This window comes from Notolepis coatsorum, assembly GCF_963971535.1.
Source record: "Notolepis coatsorum genome assembly, chromosome: 6".
Classification (NCBI taxonomy): domain Eukaryota; kingdom Metazoa; phylum Chordata; class Actinopteri; order Aulopiformes; family Paralepididae; genus Notolepis; species Notolepis coatsorum.
In genome coordinates this window covers 43,072,386-43,085,457 of record NC_140170.1, presented here as the reverse complement: position 1 = coordinate 43,085,457, position 13,072 = coordinate 43,072,386, and positions in this window count along the sequence as shown.

The window sequence follows — 13,072 nt, the reverse complement described above, 5'->3', positions numbered from 1 at the left end:
AAAGCAAAAAAAGTATATAATAATACTTTACAGTATACAATGTATATCCAACGAAATTACCAATTATACCAATGTCTTATACAGGATATACCCCTAATACCTGTTATCTAAAACCCTACACACATATGCTCCAGCTCGAACCCCCCCCCCCCTCCCGGACCCCTCTTTGGATAGTACCTCCATTATCCCTCGCTCCTAACCAGACACTACCATTATAAGCTAGCTTTTATTCTCTCCACCACTTCTAACCACATTGACATTTTGGATTCATTGAGACCCAGAATTCTTGCTGTAGATATTTCTTGATAAATCACATCGAGATATGTAAGAAACCAAACTTTCCGGCACATTTTTTCCGGTTGAAACCAGCGTGATGCAATCAGCTTTTTAGCTACTGTGATACCCGATAAAACCAATCTCTTTAGCTGTGGATTTACTGCAAACTCAAAAACATCATTCAATAGTAATACAGAGGGGTGTACAGGTATATTCCAAGATACGAGTTTTGATAATTGTTGGGTCACATCTTTCCAAAATGCCTTAACTGGTGGGCAGTCCCAATACATGTGCATAAATGTCCCTTCGTCTCCATTTGTACATTGGGAGCATTTGGAGTCTTGTTTAAGACCCATTCTGTTCAGTCTTATAGGAGTCAAGTATGTCCTGTGAATATAGTTAAGATTGATTTGTTGATGGTCCGGGTTCCTTGATGTAAGTCAGACATTTGCCCATGCTCCTTGCCAATCAAAGTCACTTTCCAGGTCTGGTATATCCCTCCTCCAGACAGAGTCTAGTTGGAGGGTTTCATATGAGGACGTTAGTAATTGATGATAAAAACCTGAAACAAAACCTCTCGATGTCTCTCTTTCATAGAAGAATTTGTGGTATCTGTGGTGTTCAATTGGTATGTCTAATGGAACACCGTGAGACTTCAAACATAGCCGTAACTGTATGTAAAAAAGCCATGTGGACTTGGTGAGATTAAATTTTGTGCATATTTCTCCATAACTACAAAAACCCTGGTTGTTAAAAACATCCCCTAATGAGTGTATGCTTTGCTCTTCCCATATAGGGAATCTTATAGGTCGTTTTTCAATTAAGAGTGCATTGTTATTGAATAAGGGAGTGTGATTGTGCCATTTTTGTGGGTTTCACGCCATATCCGGATTGCATGGGTAATTATGGGGCCAAATTTCCGTTCACAGTGCTTGATTGGTAGTTTAGTGTATGCTATGTCCTTCAGTCTATGTGGGGCTACTATGTTTTCTTCCAATTTTCTCCAGGATACTAATGCTTGGGGATCAAACCATGTTGTCAATGGTCTTAATGTGTACGCCTTAAAATAGTGGAAAAAATCTGGAAATGCCATGCCACCGTCTGCTTTATTTCTCTGTACGGTGGATCTTTTTATACGTGGTGGTTTGTTATTCCAAATAAATTTGTATGTGGAGGAGTGTAATCTTTTCCAGTAACCCTCTGGAGGGGGTAACAGTAGCATTGAACTGAAGAAGTTGATTCTAGGTAGTACATCCATCTTAACTATTGATATCCTTGCCTGTACTGAGTTTTTAAGTTTTGCCCACCTATCAAGGTCGTCTTTGATTTTGTTTTGGATTTTTGTGTAATTGTGCTTCACCGTTTGTCTTATGGTGGGGAAAAGGCAGGTATCTCAAAAACTGTTTAAAACACAGAAAGCCAGAGCAAATAGATGTGTCTTGAGGCGTGATTTGAACACCAGCAGAGTGGGGGCCTGCCTAACATGCAGTGGCAGCTCATTGTAGAGCGTGGGGCTGCCACAGCGAAAGCACGGTCCCCCTTAAGCTTCAGCCTGGACTTTGGAACAGCCAAGAGGAGCTGGTCAGAGGACCTGAGGGACCTTGGGGGAACATAAGGTTCCAGCAGGTCCGAGAGGTAGCCCGGTGCCAAGCCGTTCAAACATTTAAAAGCAAACAGTAAAACCTTTAAATCAATTCTAAAACGCACAGGAAGCCAGTGGAGGGCAGCCAGCACAGAGGAAATAATGCTCCCGCTTTCGTGTTCCCGTTAGCAGACGGGCAGCGGCGTTCTGAACTAGCTGCAAACGAGAGATCAAGTAGGTGTGTTGATCCAGTAGGTGTGTTGATCCAGTAGGTGTGTTGATCTGCTACTTCTATCTGGAGTAAATCTAGATTCAAGAAATTCAAACAACCTTTTGATCTCAACAGGAACTCGGACCAGAACGGCCCACACAAAAAAAGCAAGAGGGGCAAGTTTAGATGTGGAGAGAGGGAACTGGAACAGATGTGTGTGTGTGTCTCTCTCTCTCTCTCTCTCTCTCTCTCTCTCTCTCTCTCTCTCTCTCTCTCTCTCTCTCTCTCTCTCTCTCTCTCTCTCTCTCGGCATGGTAGTCTAGATTCTGTATGGCCATCAAACGGAATGCTATATTGTTATTCACAGAGATTTGTGTTAATATAATCTCAAACCCTGCCCTCTTCCTCGAGAAGCAACAGTTTGGATGGGAGGATCAAGAAAAGAGGGCGGAAGGGGGCGCTCCAGTAGCACACCACATAGCGCACTGAGTCTGCATATCTGCATATCCAATCTGCATATGGCTCGCCGACAACAAACTATCATTACACATGGGCAAAACAGAGTCCATTCTCTTCGGTTCAAATAACAAACTCAGCAAGACCGACGGCTTCTCGGTTACAGTGGGTGACAATATTATCACAAGGAAAGATGAAATTACCTACCTGGGTTCCATCCTAGAGGCTAATCTTTCCTGTGACAAAATGGCATCCAATGTAATAAAAAAAGTCAACCAACGAACGCGATTCTTGTACCGGATCTCCTCTCTGGTAAACAAGAATACCCTGAAGACTCTAGCAGGAGCACTCATTCAAGGGTACTACGACTATGCTTGCACCTCATGGTACCAAAGCACCTCAAAGGCACTAAAAAACAAATTACAAACATCTCAAAACAAGCTAGTCAGACTACTGCTTGACCTGACTCCTAGAACCCACCTCACCCCTGCCCACTTTGACAACCTAGGATGGCTTAGAGTAGACGACAGAGTACAGCAACTTGCAATGGGCCTGGTCTACAAGATACACTACGCGACCAAGGTACCCATGTACATGTCAAAATACTTCCCAAAGGTCAGTGAATACCACGATCACAACACCAGAGGGAGCTCCACAAATCATGTAAAATTCGGCTCAAACAAGGGACTAAACACGTTTCGCAATTATGCAACATCAATGTGGAACGCCCTACCTAAAGCTGTAAAGGAATGTGAATCACTACCCACTTTCAAAAACACTCTCAAAAAACACCTACGTGAGACTGCAATTCGAAACTGGCCCCTACAAATGTCCTAACCTAGTTGTACAGTAAATGACCAAGTAAGGCTTTGTCAGTATTCCAATGTACAGTGTAAAATGTGTGTGTGTCCCCTACCCAACACCCCCCCCCCCCCCCCCCCCCCCCCCCCCACCTCCAATGTACATCCCTCACCCACCCACCCAAACCCCCCCCCCCCACCCACCGTCCTCCAATGTACAGTTTCTACGCCAAATGTATATACACTCTTTTTCTGGACACTTTTGTATCACAAACAGTACTGTATTTGCAAATCTGATATGTCATAAATGTATAGATGTAGCAGTACTGTCTATCTGTATGTCATGTATGTCATATATGTTATGATGAATTGAAAATGGGGGACCCTGATGTAAACAAGACGAAAGTCTTTCTCTGGTCTGCATCCCCTTAACAATTGTATGTATTGAGCTGTACTGTACTGTACCCATTCTGCAATCTGTTAATAAACTTTTCAATCAATCAATCAATCAATCAGTCGCGAAGCGGTCGCCCCGGGTTCGATTCCCCGACCCGGTGGCCATATGCTGCATGTCTTCTCCTCCCGCTTCACCCTCTCTCCTCTGTCGGTCCTGCGTGGCCAAAAGGTCCAGCGTGGCCAGAAAAAAAAGCTGAAAATGCTATAAATAAAAAATAAAAAATAAAAAAAGAGGGCGGAGGTCGAGATAGGCCAATTGCATTATAAATTGGTGAAATAAACAAACTGAACTTGTATGTGTCATTGCTCAGTGACACCAGAGTGACTCCGCGCCCGGCCCAGAACGCAGGGAAGCCGTGGCGCTGAAGAACAGAGCTGGGCTTCTCAAATCAGGCAGAGGACAGGTGAGACGAGAGAACGATAGACAAACAGAATGGGTCTCATTCACCAAGGATTTACGACAAAAAGGGCTTTCTCTTTTTGGGCCATTTGAGACCGTTTCGGGACGATTTTAGGATTCACCAACCGTCCCAATAAAACATATATAATTAATATTATATTATAATATATTGTCTATATTCATGTCTTGCCCGAAAAGGTCTCAAATGGGCCTAAGAGAAAGCCATTTTTGTCGTAAGTCCGTTGGAGAATGAGACCCATGTGTCTTTGTTTTCACATGAGCAGTGCTTCTAAAGTCTTGTCTTTTATCCAGCACCCTACATCATTCCTAAGAGGACAGCCAACCAAACCTGCACCCGCAGGAACACCATACCCTGAGCACAGGGTTGGTTGAGAGGACGTGATTTAGTGGGAGGACTAGCCCATCTATCAAAGAGACACAGTTATGTGGCTAGTTCCTGGACCTCATGGAAAGGTGTTAACTACTGCAGAAGCCATTAAAGAAGTCCTTCTTTAGAAGAAGAACAGCAGGGACAGATGGAACTGCTGCAGTGCTTGCTGGCTACAGCCACATCGGAAAATGAGTCAAGTTAAATGAATGAAGATGTGTGTTTTTGTTTTTTACATTAGTAGTAGCAGTAGCAGTAGCAGTAGTAGCAGTAGTAGTAGCAGTAGCAGTAGCAGTAGCAGTAGCAGTAGCAGTAGCAGTAGCAGTAGTAGCAGTAGTAGTAGTAGCAGTAGCAGTAGCAGTAGCAGTAGCAGTAGTAGTAGTAGTAGTAGCAGTAGCAGTAGCAGTAGTAGCAGTAGCAGTAGTAGTAGTAGTAGTAGCAGTAGCAGTAGCCAGGGGTGTAGCTCCAGATTCTGGGCCCCATGAAAGAATGTATTTGTAGGCCCCCAGTTAATGCGAGCGCGCGTAAGCGTGCGAGCGAAAAAAAATTTGGCCAATTTTTTATTGATGAAAACGCATAATATGGTTTTTACCTATACATTCGGATCAGCAGTTCAGCACCTGCACTGTTGGTGGGTGAGCCTAGTAAAGGATGTCGCATTGCGTTCATCTTCAATGAATGGACCAATGCAATAGTCTACCAAAGCCCCCCCTCTCTCTCTATATATCTCACACACACACACACACACACACACACACACACACACACACACACACACACACATAGTATCAATGAGAGCATCAATAATACACCTGAGTGATGTCATCCTAAGCTACCCCCCCCCAGCTACGCCCCTGGCAGTAGCAGTAGCAGTAGCAGTAGCAGTAGTAGTAGTAGTAGCAGTAGCAGTAGTAGTAGTAGTAGCAGTAGCAGTAGCAGTAGCAGTAGCGTAGTAGTCGTAGTCGTAGTCGTCGTCGTCGTCGTAGTAGTATAGTAGTAGTAGTAGTAGTAGTAGTAGTAGTAGTAGTAGTAGTAGTAGTAGTAGTAGTAGTAGTAGTAGCAGCAGCAGCAGCAGCAGCAGCAGTAGTAGTAGTAGTAGTAGTAGTAGTAGTAGTAGTAGTAGTAGTAGTAGTAGTAGTAGTAGTAGTAGTAGTAGTAGCAGCAGCAGCAGCAGCAGCAGCAGCAGTAGTAGTAGTAGTAGTAGTAGTAGTAGTAGTAGTAGTAGTAGTAGTAGTAGTAGTAGTAGTAGTAGTAGTAGTAGTAGCAGCAGCAGCAGCAGCAGCAGCAGCAGTAGTAGTAGTAGTAGTAGTAGTAGTAGTAGTAGTAGCAGCAGCAGCAGCAGCAGCAGCAGCAGTAGTAGTAGTAGTAGTAGTAGTAGTAGTAGTAGTAGTAGTAGTAGTAGTAGTAGTAGTAGTAGTAGTAGTAGCAGCAGCAGCAGCAGCAGCAGCAGCAGCAGTAGTAGTAGTAGTAGTAGTAGTAGTAGTAGTAGTAGTAGTAGTAGTAGTAGTAGTAGTAGTTTTTTGATTTGATTTTGATTTGATATTTTTTATTTTCGTGTCTTACATACAGATGTATGCCCAGCCCATATGGGCTTACAAGACACATAACAATAAGTATATAATAATATACTTTACCAATTACTTAACAAATGACATAGACCAAGATGGCCATAAAAAAAGAAAAATACAAGAAAATACAATAAAACGTAATATAACACAAGCTGTACTCAATGTAAATAAACAGAAAAACAGAAAAACAAGGTGAATTCAAATACAATTATATAGGATACAGTGTGTTTTGTCTCAGGTGCCATGCCTTCTCCAAAAATCCTGCAAAACCGAAGATGTCCTCCACAAAAAAACAACTCAACATACAGCTCTCAGACTGCCAAAACAAATCTGGGTTTGCAATTTGAATTTTTTCAAATAAAGCCCTCCTCAAAGTGGTGTACAAAGGGCAATAAAAAACAAAATGATATTCATCCTCCACCACTCCCAGATCACACAGAACACACAACCGCTCCTCCTCAGGAGTAGTAGTAGTAGTAGTAGTAGTAGTAGTAGTAGTAGTAGTAGTAGTAGTAGTAGTAGTAGTAGTAGTAGTAGTAGTAGTAGTAGTAGTAGTAGTAGTAGTAGTAGTAGTAGTAGTAGTAGTAGTAGTAGTAGTAGTAGCAGTAGTAGTCATTGTTTTATTCAGTCATCACACACAATACAATAATGCACAATCATGCCTGTCAACGATTCTGGCAGTGACTGAAAAGGTACAGACTGAAGCATAATGCTTATATATGCCTGTCCTATATTCTTATCAAATTAAGCCTCCAAAACAAAAATGAAATACAAATTATTCACAATTGTAACCTAAAAATAGCTATAGCCTACAAACTATTTTCTTGAAAACCAAAAGCAAATGACACATTCTTAAATGTATATCAGCATTGTTCCACAAGTTAACCCCAACAATAGAAATACATCTCATTTAAACCTTTCTTAGCTTTTTGAACAATAAACGTACAAACGTCTCTCAAATCACATCGTCTTACCTCTCTCATAACATGAGACTTTATAAACTGTACAAGTGGATTTGTGTGGTCGTAGTAATCAGCCTTATAAATGCTCCGCTTTTTGGATTTACAGTCTATTTAAATGCCGACCCCCATACTGCCACACAGTATGATATGTATATAAGTGAGCAGTAGAAGATCATTTTTGTACAGTTTGTTACTGATCATATAAACACACCCAACAGCTCAGACTAATGGACCTGTCTCAAACCCTGCCCTCTTTTCTTGATCCTCCAATCACAACTGTCGCTTACCTCGGACAAACCAAGTTTGTCCGAGGTAAACGACAGTTGTGATTGGAGGATCAAGAAAAGGGGCAGGGTTTGAGATAGGTCCATTGCCTTGGTTGATGTTCTCTATGGCAGCCTGGTCAGGATCAGAAGTGTGCTGCCAACATCCATCCAACCATCTCACCAACCTTTAGTGTGCTGCCAACATCCATCCAACCATCTCACCAACCTTTAGTGTGCTGCCAACATCCATCCAACCATCTCACCAACCTTTAGTGTGCTGCCAACATCCATCCAACCATCTCACCAACCTTTAGTGTGCTGCCAACATCCATCCAACCATCTCACCAACCTTTAGTGTGCTGCCAACATCCATCCAACCATCTCACCAACCTTTAGTGTGCTGCCAACATCCATCCAACCATCTCACCAACGTTTAGTGTGCTGCCAACATCCATCCAACCATCTCACCAACCTTTAGTGTGCTGCCAACATCCATCCAACCATCTCACCAACCTTTAGTGTGCTGCCAACATCCATCCAACCATCTCACCAACCTTTAGTGTGCTGCCAACATCCATCCAACCATCTCACCAACCTTTAGTGTGCTGCCAACATCCATCCAACCATCTCACCAACCTTTAGTGTGCTGCCAACATCCATCCAACCATCTCACCAACCTGTGCACCAAGATTTTGCACTGTTCTTGCAGGAATGTAATGGTTAACCTCAATTAGCATGTGCTGGTCAAGAGTGGTCAAGGTAGGACCTGACAGTCTTGAGAGAGATTTCCTTGTGGTACTTAGAGTAATGTGACAATATTGTAACAAGGAAAGATTAAATTACCTACCTGGGTTCCATCCTAGAGGCAAATCTTTCCTGTGATAAAATGGCATCCAATGTAATAAAAAAAGTCAACCAACGAACAAGATTCTTGTACCGGATCTCCTCTCTGGTAAACAAGAATACCTTGAAGACTCTAACAGGAGCACTCATTCAAGGGTACTACGACTATGCTTGCACCTCATGGTACCAAAGCACCTCAAAGGCACTAAAAACAAGACTACAAACATCACAAAACAAACTGGTCAGACTACTGCTTGACCTTACTCCTAGAACCCACCTCACCCCTGTCCACTTTGACAACCTAGCTAGGATGGCTTAGAGTAGTAGACGACAGAGTACTGCAACTTGCAATGGGCCTGGTCTACAAGATACTACACCACTAAGATACCCATGTACCCGGAGATGTGATTTATAGACATGCAGCGGCTTCCACTCTTAAGCCCTTAGACTCTGTTTATCATTCAGCCATTAGATTTATCACCGGTGATAGTTATGGTACTCACAATTGTATCCTATATAATAAGGTCGGGTGGGCCTCTCTGGCAGAGAGACGTAAGTTGCATTGCAACCTTTTTATTTATAAAGCCATAATTAGAGATTGTCCAAATTATATTAGTTCTTTATTGGAATGGACCACTGGACCCTGTCGTACACGATCCAGTTTTTGGCTTACACTTAGAGTGCCTAGAGTTTGTACTGAACTTGGTAGATCTGCTTTTGGCTTTTTTGCCCCTACATCATGGAATACCCTGCAGGAAACACTGAAACTAGACACTCTAGTGTCTATGGGTCGGTTTAGAACCTTAATGAACCCCGTGACTAAGACGGGGAGGACGTGACCCTCTTGCGCCGCCCCTGTGCCTCAAATAGATCCGCTATCAACTCTATCTTTAATCTTTCAAAATGTTCAGTTGCTATCGCTATTAGCTCTATCTTTAATTTTTCAAAATGTACAGTTGCTATTGCATGCACTCATCTGTGTTTCACCACACACATGAGTGCATGCTTACCAACTGTCCGTCTGCAACACTACTATCACCGACATCTAAGAAGGGAGATCCCCCCTTGAACGGCCCTTCTAAGGTTTCTCTCCTCCACATTGCCTGTGGAGCTTTTTTTCCCTATTGTTAGGTTTTAGTGAGTTTTTCCTTACCTTCGCGTGGGGTATGTCTGGGAGTGCTTGCATTCTTTCATTTATTTGCATTCATCTAGTGTTCTGTTCTTGACTTATTGTTATGTTGTCTTCTTGACTTGTTTAAAGAAGACCTGTACGGCCCATGGGGACATTAACGTGTGTTGTCGGGCCCTATAAATAAATTTGATTTGATTTGATTTGATTTAATGACCAATCAGGTCACCACAATATGTAATTGTTTTTAAATTATTACCTCTGTTTTAATTTTTAGCTATTTTATTCTTTTAAAGATTTATTTTTTTGCGTTTATCGCTTTATTCTACTGGGCAGTCCAGTAGAGAGAGAGAGAGAGGTGAAACGGGAGACAGAGTGGGGGGAAGACATTCGACAAATAACGACGGGTTCGGGAATCGAACCCGGGTCGGCCGTGCCGCGATGTGGACTAAGTCATACATAGCACGAGTCCCCTCCAATACTCGAGGTAACAGCAGTCGCATTTTTTCACCTGCGCGGCGCGATCTTTCAGCGTCAGGGGGCTGCGCTTTGGAGGGGCGCCGCCCCCATCGCTTCCTGATTCTACTGCGCAGGCGCACCAACCAACCTGTAGGAGTCGTTGTCCACAACGCCCGATCCCCACCCATCAGTTTCCCACCCCCTAATACTGCCAATGTGTATTAGTACGGACGACCAGCTAAACTGAAAGCAATGTGGAGAGCTGGGCTCGAACAGGCGAACCCAGCGTCTCCAGTATTCGTGGTGAGCGCCTTGCCGTAGCCGCCCTCCTATTTTATTCTTTTAAAAAGTTGTTTAAATTTTTTTTTATGTATTTTAAAATGTGCTCTTAACCCTTTGATCGCCGGGGTTAAATTCATAATTTACCATCCCTCGCCAGCCCTATTTAACATGGAGAAGTCCCCCTTCTTTGCAGGGCTATAACTTTTTAAATTGTATTGCTAAATTGACATTACCATGGCCCATTCAAAGTCCTATATCTATTGTTCAGGGTGTAGCAACGTTATACTTTTTCATTCACATATTCATACTAAAATACGGTCTAAAGTATAAGTATGTTTTTATCGTTTTCTGCAGCTTTCTCCAGAACGTGATTTATAGCCCTAAATGCATTATATTGATGATTGTATACAGTTTGATAGCAATCGGCGCGAGATAAAAAATTTCAAATGGACGTACTTCTAGAAGTTACTACGTATGATCTGATGATGACCGGATGGGCGGGGGGTCGTTTATAATTCCGTGGGCAACGTTATATCATTCATCTAGTGTGGGTGATATGATCATCAGAGCAGTTAGTATAGAAGACATGAACAAATAACGCTGAAACTCACCGTAGCTTCCTCTCGCCGTTGGAAGATGAGCGTGGAACAGAATTTTTTCTATTATGGGATGTCGAAATATCCGATCCATTTCCAGGTTGTATAATAGTATATACGTCCAAATCATGTTGTTTATCGAGTTATTGGCAACGGATCGCTATCCATTGTGTCGAGCTAGAGTCCCGGGACCTATAGCGAGTGATCGGACCAAATTGAAATGAGCACCAGCTTCCACTTCCTGTTTCTTCCCTGGGCGATCAGGCCGATCGGCCACCAGATGGCGCTCTTGAACCGTTAGAGAGTTGACAGGGGCTCACCAGTACATATACTGTCTCCGGGGGAGAAATATGATTTAGATCACAGATTTTTGCAATTTTGATATCAAAGACGATGTACAGGGTTAATTATTCTGATTGTCTGATATCTTTATATTTATGAACACACTGTGACACTTGTGTATGTAACATCTCGACGGCACTGTAAATGAGTTTAATTACTCAGTGCATTATCGAGTATAAATAAAGATTGAATGAATGTACATGTCGAAATACTTCCCAAAGGTCAGTGAATTCCACGACCACAACACCAGAGGGAGTTCCACAAATCATGTTCAACCCAGATTTGGCTCAAACAAGGGACTAAACACGTTTCGCAATTATGCCACAACAATGTGGAACGCCCTACCCACAGCCGTGAAATTATGTGAATCCCTACCCTCCTTCAAAACCGCTCTCAAGGAGCACGGGTGGCTGCAATTAGAAACTGGCCCTGGTAAATGTCCAAACCCCCCCAAACCCACCCACCCGCCCAACCCCCTCCAATGTACAGTTTCTTCCCCTTCGAATGTATATATTTGTTTTATGATCTTAAACAGTACTGTCTAGTTGTATGTCTTCCATGTCATAAATGTCTTGATGAAACAGTACTGTCATAATCTGAACTATCTGGACACAGACAATCCTCTACCACCCTCTGGCGCTCTGTTTGCGGTACTGCAGGAGTGCCTACTCTGGAGATTATTGAATGTGTGTATTAATCTGTTCCCCTTGTATTTGTTATCGGTCCTGTGTGCTCCCCAGTATGTTCAGATGTCTGCCTATTAGTCTAGTGTCCTTGTATTCATTGTATTATTTCTGTCCCTGTAATATTGCTCCAGTCTACTCCTCATGTATTCTTTGTGTTAGTGTTCTGTGTCCTAGCCTGTCAGCCCCAGCTGTTTCTTGTCAGTCTAATTAGTTCTCTATATATTCATGCCGCCCCCTGTCTACCAGTGTCGCGCCATTGTTTTGTTTCTTGTTCCAGTACCTTTCCGTGCTGTGATCTGTTTTCCCTGTATCCTGTCGTATCCCTGCTATTCCTGCCGTTCGCGGAATAGCCCTTTATATCTTGTTTCCCTTTGAGTCCGTTCCCGCTTCCTAGCGCCGTTTTCCAGCACACCTGAGGTTTTGTTTCCATGTTTTACAGTTCGCTTTTGTTGTACCGTGTAACATGTTCCTTTGCTTACTTCTGCTCAAGTAATGTCTTCGATTATACTTTTCGCCGTCGACTCTGCCTCCTCTCTCTGGTTCATAACTGTTCAGCATTTGGGTTCTACACACCTTCCCTCACCACCCACCGTAACAAGTACTGTATATCTGTATGTTGTGTATGTCATAAATGTCTTGATGAATTGAAAATGGGGGACCCTGATTTAAACAAGACAAAAGTATTTTTCTGGTCCCCTTAACAATTGTTTGTATTGAGCCGTACTGTATTGTTCCCATTCTGCAATCTGTTAATAAAGTTTTCAATCAATCAATCAATCATACAAAAGCCTAATTGTCTCAATATGTATGTTACCCAAGAATCAGCTGGCTGGCTGGCTGACTGCATGAGGCTCAGCATCAGAGACATGATAAAATAATCATATTCATCATTGTTTATCCTGCTCATCCTGGCAATAATAGAAACAATAGAGGAAATCACAAATGCCATAGACAAAACAATATGCAATTGGAGTATTTATTGATCTAAAAAAAGCATTTGACACAATCAACCATGATATATTAATTAACTAAATGGAAAAGTATGGCATCAGGGGAGTAGTACTAGACTGGATCAAGAGACAACAGTATTATTATGTGAAAGTGGGTGATTGCTCTTCAATGTGTTTAGACATTGCTTGTGGTGTCCCCCAGGGGTCAGTGTTGGGGCCAAACTTATTTATACTGTATATCAATGACATGTAAAGTGTCCAAGTTACTGAAATTAGTTTTGTTTGCCGATGACACAAATATTTTCTGTTCCGGCGATAATTTAAATAAACTGCAGGAGGACATTACGCAGGAAATGTTTACCCTTAAAATATGGTTTGATTTCAACAAATTGTCATTAAATTGATCTAAGACCAAAATAA